The sequence below is a fragment of the Gavialis gangeticus genome, unplaced genomic scaffold (assembly GCF_001723915.1).
Source record: "Gavialis gangeticus isolate Ggan-Ray unplaced genomic scaffold, GavGan_comp1, whole genome shotgun sequence".
NCBI classification, from domain to species: Eukaryota; Metazoa; Chordata; order Crocodylia; family Gavialidae; genus Gavialis; species Gavialis gangeticus.
The window spans coordinates 70,438,261-70,445,823 of record NW_017729022.1 but is presented as its reverse complement, the minus strand read 5'-3'; the positions used below and the strand labels follow the sequence as shown (position 1 = coordinate 70,445,823).

The window sequence follows — 7,563 nt, the reverse complement described above, 5'->3', positions numbered from 1 at the left end:
TCCACATTCTCCTTTACACACCTGACTGCTGGCATCTCTGGGGCCCCTGCCCACCCAGGGGTTATAAACCTTCCTCCCTGTTCTGCCATAAGAGGAGGCAGGCTTTTGGGAACCCTGCTGCCGGTGGGTGTGTCGACCCCTCCTTCCTCCCGCAGGTGAGCTTGGATCTGGGAGTGGAGTTTCATCCTTCTAAAGTGATGTGCTTGACTCTCCTTGTCACTGTGCGAATCGGGTGACCCTGAAGAGGGAATGCAAATGGAAATGTCTGAAAGAACAAGGAGCAATGGTCTCAAGTTGCAGCAAGGGAAATTTAGGTTAGATATTAGAACATCTAATTAGAAACGTTTAGGTTAGATATTAGAAAATCTCTCTCACTAGGAAGGTAGTAAAGCACTGGAACGGGTTATTTAGAGAGGTTGTGGAATCTCCATCCACAGGCGTTTTTAAGATCCGGCTACACAAAGCCTTGGTTGGGATGAGATGGTTGGGGAAAGTCCTGTTTTGACCAGGGAGTTGGGACTAGATGAACTCCTAAAATCCCTTACAACCCTCTTTTTCTATGATTCTATGAAAGCCAGAAAATACAGAACGAAGGTACATGCTGTCCCTTGTACTGGGCAGAGGGAGGTAGGGAAAAGGGATCACTTGAAGACAAGCTGATTAGGTCAGCTGGTACGTGGCCTGGGAGCCCTGGATGAAGCAGAGCAGGGGAGCCCAGCCAGATGAGGGATGTTATGGGGGTGCGGGGTCTGGTTTGGCACACAGCTTGGGCAACCTAAGGGGGGAAATAGCCAGCCTTCCAGTAAGATGCTGCCTGTGACATACACAAGCTGCAGCAGAGGGCACCAGACACCAAGAAGCACCTTTTGTACAAATATCTGCTAGGGGCTGGTCTGTGCTGAGGGAGCTTGAGGCAGAGAGAGAGGGTGGTAGTCCTTCGCTAGGCAGGGGCCCAGCAGATGCTAGCAGTCACAGGAGTGAGGAGAACGTGGAGCTGACTGGTGCTTGCAAAATTATTTTGACCCCTGCCCCACCCCCACCTCCTCCATCTTATATGTTCAAAACTCAATCTGCCATTAAGGGTCTTCTGGGATCATCCCCACTAGTAACTCCCAAGCATGTTGGAGATTGAGGGCTCAGTAGTGGGTGCTGGGGAAGACCCCAGAGCAGCCTTGCTGGTGACCTTATAGGTTGCAGCATGCCTGTGGGAGCAGGTGAGCAGGGCATGCTGGGACACTGGTGCCATTGTGATGACAAGCCCTAAATGCCCTTAATGGAATGGGGAAGGGGAGGGTGAGATGGAAGTGGTGATTTGGGTTTCTGTGTGTCACCAACCACTTGGGCTTCACCTAGTTGTGCTGGAGCTTCCTGCAAAGGGTTTCAGCATTCTGGCATTTTTATCACAGTTGGATGCTGTAGTCTTTTCCCACACATCCAGCACTGTTTCATTTTCTGATGACTTGCAACCCTGGCACTAGAAGAGCTTCCACATACATAAAGGGATTCTAAAATGCAACTGATGTGGTGTCTTTCTATGAACTAGGCTGGGTTAGACTGGAGGGTAGGTGTGGGCAGCTCCTATTCAGTATAGTTCAAAGGCAGGAGAATGTGTGTTATGGGTGTATTGGGGCATTGCTCTAGGGTAGTAGAATTAAGGCTATGCATATTTCTAGGTCTCAGAAATTAGAGTCTGAAAAAAACCCACTTCATTTCCTGGCTTTCAGAAGTTAAAATTTTGCTAAACTCGACATTGTGGAAGGCTAGAAGACTGACAGTACACAGAGGACATTTAGTATTGAAACTCAAGGTTGTCCTAGTAAAGCTCTGTTGTGAGCTGCCTTATGATTCTGCTTAACTGCCCTGTGCAGGCAGAGTGTCAGGAGGAATAGGGAGCAGCTGCTGCAAGTTTATTGCTTGCTCATCCAGATGGGTGAATGGATGTAATGAGGTGTGAGCAGAGCCATGCACCAGCCAGCACAGCTTTGCTGGTGAAGATGAGCAAGGTAAGGCCAAGCCTTGCCAGGTGTGAGCCTGATGGGTCTGACTTCCACAAGGAATAAGCAAGGAGTACATTACCAAGCAAGTGTACAGCCCAGTAGTAAACTGCTATGATAGATATATACAGCACCAGAGGGCGCCAGATAGTAAGGAGCACCTTTCTACTCAGTGAGCACATTTACATGTGTGCTTTACTGCAGTTGACTAATTAGCTCAGCAGTAAAGTGTCAGTCTACACACGCACCCCTATTAGGGTGCAGTAAACTAATCAACTTTGCTGTAGGATAGTACTGCCCAACACTATCCTATAGCAAAGTAGTTACATGTGCTTAAATGCACCTGTAGACTGACTGGGGCTGGATGGGGCGTAAGGATGCTACAGTGCAGGGGCTGCCTGCTGGATAGCCCTGCACTGTAGCACCCTCATGCCCCAGCCAGCCCCTCTGCCACCACCCAGAGCGTAGGACACCCTGGCTTGAGCTGCTGCACTCCCAGGTGCACGTGAAGACCCTATGCCCAGGAGCAGCTGACTCTGGCATGAACTGCACCAAAGTTAATTCAGGCACATAAGTATAACGTGCAGATGTGCCCACTAAGTCCTTACGTGTGCTGCCCTTACTCAGGACTCCAGTGCATCAGTTTGAAAATTACTAGCTGCTATCATCTCAGATGACAGGACACCTCTTTCATCTTAATTAAAAAGGGCAATGCCTCAAAATATAGCAACCTATTCAGTCAGGATCTGCTCCAGCACCCCTGCTGACTTCAACAGTAGTTGAATTGGGTCCAGAAAGGGTCACTAACCCCATTGGATTAAAAATGGGACAGGCTACAAGACTAGTGTTTATTTAATATTTTATCAGTATTAGATTTTTTTTCCCTTTAAAGCAGGTCTTACAGTTAAATGCTGTGTAAAGCCAGCTATACCCACTGCTTGGATTAGAGAGGAAACTCTCGGGAACCTTTTTCCTGAAAAGGTTTGCTTGTTCCTTTTAGCATCTATGTAACTAAAGCATTTGTTGGACAGTATCCCCCCTGCTGAGAACTGAATACATCATGCATTGTGACATGAGAAAACTGATGAAGTGTGTTTGGTTTTAGATAATCTGAACTCATCATCATGCTGCAGGATTTTTATTCCGTTTTGCTGTGCAGCTGTGATGTTTATGGCAGCACTTTGTGAATTGTAGGGGAGGTGGCCTCCAGGCCTTTCCAGGTAGATTTTTCCCTTAGTTCAGCTTGAGGTCTATAGGTCATTCTAAAAATTAAAAAAACCTGAAACTTCACACACATGCACCACCGCCAACATACGGGAGAGGGGCTAGTTAATGCTTTAGTGCTTTTTGGTAGGGGTTTATCATCGTACTCACCACCAGCATAATTAAGGATCATGTATCTGGATGAGACTGGGGTATTATGGCAGGGCTGTGTGAGGAGCCCAAGGTCAAAGCAGCAGAGAGTGCTGAAGGTCAGGGCTGAGGTGACGGGGACAGAGCCATGTGTGAGGAACTCACACAGCCCTTGCTTGTACTTTTCTTGGCTTTGGCCAACACCGTATGTCCTTTGCTTTTATGGCTGCTAAAAATAAGCCCCAGATTAATAACTTGTTGAAATAATGTTTAGAATTAAACCAGTAAAACGTACACTGGTCACTCTGACACCTTTTGCAGAAACGACCACTTGTCGAACGTTTAGCACTTTAACCAGATTCCTCTAGGCAGCGGTCTTGCTTTTGTCAGCCGAAGGCAGATCATAACATTGACGAAATGCTTTGGTAAATGACCCGTCTGCTGTAATTTAAGACGATATTTCAGAAGAATGCTAACACTCACAATTCAGACTTTAAAGCATCCAGTGTATCAATACTTAACCTCACTCTGACTTTTTGAGAGCTTTCATAGGTGGATGCCTTAAAATTTGGCCCTTAATTGAATATTCATGTGCTGCTGTCATCAAGCTCCAAGGTTCCTACCTCTGACCTGGTTGTCCTAGCTCCCAAATAGCCTTCAGCTGTAGCCTAACCAAAAAACTCAGCCTAGAGCAGCTCCCATGGGAGCTTGTGCTTGCTCAGCAGTTTTGAAGATCAGCTGGGGCATGTGTAAATGAAACGGAGGCCCCAAATTGAAGTGGTGGGTTTTAAAAAATACCGCTTCAATTTAGGGCTGATTAAACCCCTGTGTCATGCACACAGCCCACTGACTTACCTGCCTATCTGACAGGGAGGGGAAGGTCAAGCTGCTAGTGGGTAGAGTGGTCCCTGGGCTGCAGGAGGGGGATGGTGTTTCCCTCCATGGCAGCAGTGGCCCTCCCCCAGGCGGCATACGCCCGCAGGCACCCAGCTCAGGCAGTCCCGGGGGGCACCGCAGCCACAGAGGGAAGCCCTGGGCCCCTGCGTAGCTCAGGCAAGCAAGCAGGCTCCAGGAGTGGGGTGGGGAGAAAGATCAGGCTTGCCACTTTTCTTGGGTGGAGCCAGCATTCCCGGGCTGCTGCCAGGCTGCCTGCAGGGCTTCCTGCAGAGTCAGAGCTGCATGGAGCCTGGTGCTTTGCTCTGTGGTTGTAGGGGCAGCAAACTACAAAACTCCTTGAAGGAGTTTTATTTTGCTGCACCCCAAGTCATTTAAGGCTCCCCAAGTCATTTAAGGTGCATTATGCTGCCAAATTTGCTACAGCGGTTAGAATTAATGTGCAATACACTGCCAAGGCGTGCAAACACTGACACTATTAAAGCAATGCAAAAGCATTTAGCCTGCTTCTAAGTGTCGTGCATACACACCCCTCGTTTAGTCTACACACAATCCAGGTCACTGAGCTGGCAAAATGTAGGCAGAAGAGCCCCATATTATGCTCCTGATTTTTAAAATCTTGGCCAGTTTGCTTTCATACTCCTGGGTGGCCTGGCATCCAGGTTGCTCTAGCCAGGGAAGAGAATTTGTAACTGAATTCAACATGTTTGCTTCAAACAACAATCTTTAACTGATGAGGTAAATATATCCTGTCTCATCCCTTCACTGCCAGTGCTTTCTCTCCTATGGCTTTATAATGGGTTTCACGTTAGAGTTGGTTGAAATAATAGTCATCAGAACAATGATACTTAAGGCCTGTCAGAGTCTCTTTGACTGTGTTATCGATGGAATATTTTTAGACACCTAGATGAATCATTTGCAAATATAATGCTCTAATACATGATCAAGTATGATATTCAACAAATCTATTTTCCCTCTAATCTTCACCCAGCTCTGCTGTACACTGTGCAGTTCTGTCAGCTGAGCTTTCTTGCGTAATAGTCTGTTGGAGCACACAAATTAGTACAATCCAGCAGCCTCCATGTCACGTGTATTCAGCATCCCCACACTTCAAAGTGGTGGCAGGGGTCCTTTAACTAAATCTCATCAAATGAGCTTTAGTTAAAGCATCCCTGCTGCCATTTTGAAGCATGGGATGCTGAATACACATGATGCTGTGGGCACTTTAATTAGAGGGGTTCTTGGAGATGCTTCCATTAAAAGCACCCCTTCCTCTACCCTGGAGCATGTGTAAAGACGCCCTGTTTGGTGGGGAGCTCTACTTTCTAAGGATTAACAGGGCAGTCTGCCTCTAATTGGAGCCATGTTCTTAAGTAATAGAATATGGGAAGCCGACAACATCTCAGAAGCCTTTCACACAGATGGCTCTTGTTTCGAAGTCTACAATTTGGAAGCTGAACTCCTAGATTGTTTCCTGAGGGGGATGGAGTTGGCCAAGGCTAGCTCTTGTGATGTAGACTGAGAGGGACACTTCACAAGGAGACCTTCACAGACTTCCCTCCCACAGAACCATCCCTCTTAGCTCTCACTGCCGGATGGGATGAGATGCCTGATTACTGTTAACCTTGTTAGAATGTGCTTGATTTTCAATGAGTATGAAAGAGTGGCATTAATCTTTTAAATGCATGCAGGTGGTAGCATGGAAATCATATTAGAAAAGGACAATGAAGATATGTGAGCTTTGACTCTTTAAACTCAGATGTAGGGCAAACAGCAGCTGGATTCTGTTTTAGATTTCCAGCCAACTGCAATGGAAAAAAAAAAAAGTACAGTTGTAAGGTTAGAACAGGGGTATGATATAAAGGTAGGTGGGAAAATATGGTGCATGTATACACTTGTACACACATGTGTATGTGATGTTTAAGTTGCAAAGATGACATGGAATAAAAAGACTGTTTATCCAAAGCAATAAGTAAAATCCTGAATGGATTGGAGACATGTACCATCAACGTGTCATAAGAGACTTCTTTCTGTTCCAAAAAATCTTTGAAGGTGAAGTCATAGTGTAAATCAAAGTAACCTGAAAAGACTAACAGGTGGTAGAAAGAATATTGATATAAGACCTCTGAGAGCAGAAGCTGTGTTTTTGACATGCTGTCTTCCTAATCAGAGGGACGAAGAGACGCATACTCTAGCAATGTAAAGAGCTGCTCATTTTGCAGTAACAACAGGAATTGTACAGTTCTGTCCTGAATTTTGCAGCATTTAGCACTAAGTATATTATGGTAGCTAGCCCTGGCACTGGGGCAGCAAAGTTACCTCTTGTGGCCACTGCCTGTACTCCACCTTGTGCCCTTGCTGGCCCCTCATGGTCCCACCATCTCATCTCAGCTGCCATGCCTTGATGTTAGGATTTGACTGGGAGGCTGCCCCTAAAACAGGGGTGGGCAAAATACAGCCCGCAGGCTGAATCTGCACGGCCAGGCCATTCTACCTAGCCTGTGGGGCCCATAAAAAGTTTAGAAAATATTTATCTGCTCCTGGCTGCCTGTCAAAGATGGCGGGAGCCCAGGGGGAGAAGTCAGCAGGATTCAGCAGCCATTTCTCTGCCTTCCTGTCCCTGTGCCACATGGCTCCTGGCTGCATCACCAGACCACAGGAGCACAGGGTCCAAACCCTGGAAGGGCTCTGTGTTATGCCCCTGCAGCATTCCTGTGGTCTCCAGTCCACAGCCACACCTAGTCCTCCGGTATAAATACAAGTGAAAAAAACAAGCATCTGCTCCCAAAATAAAAGGCTCCCCTCCCAGGGTTAATCTCACACTGTGGTAGCACTACAACACAGGCTTAAAGCACTTATCTGTTGTTGCTTTGGTGGTGCAAGGTTTTCTCTATCCCCCCTGCAGTCTGGAGTCCTCTCTCACTGGGCAGCCCAGCCTACCTCCTCCCTTACCTCCTGCAGCCCCTACAGCCAGACTGCCCCATTCTGGCTCAGGCCCTGAGCGTATGTGCTTATGTGCCTCTCCCTGGGTCACCCAACCCTCTACTTTCCCCCAGGTCTGTCAATCACTGCCTGCACCTAAGGCGGGCACACACTTCATTCAAGGGCCTTTTGCTATTATTAGTCTGAGAGACTGGGGTCAACCAGCTGCCCCTTGGTTCCCTCTCCCCTTCAGTAATGAGGTAAGGGGTCCCATTACAATTATACATATTTCTTTTGTTTTGATATGATTCTCTCTTTCATTAGCAAAGCCTTTGTTGGGGCTTGTTTAACAAGGACTGTTGTTTGGGGAAGTTCATAAAACTGTTTTTAATATAATATT

General features: G+C 47.0%; 1 long non-coding RNA gene across 1 annotated transcript in view; it reads right to left on the bottom strand.

Moving 5' to 3' along the window:
* The window catches only part of LOC109296121, a 637,130-nt gene extending 630,092 nt beyond the window's left edge, over positions 1-7,038 (bottom strand). The window contains exon 1 of the long non-coding RNA XR_002096898.1: positions 7,001-7,038. This is a non-coding gene — a long non-coding RNA (uncharacterized LOC109296121). The remainder of the gene's footprint in view (positions 1-7,000) is intronic.
* Positions 7,039-7,563: the final 525 nt, after the last annotated feature.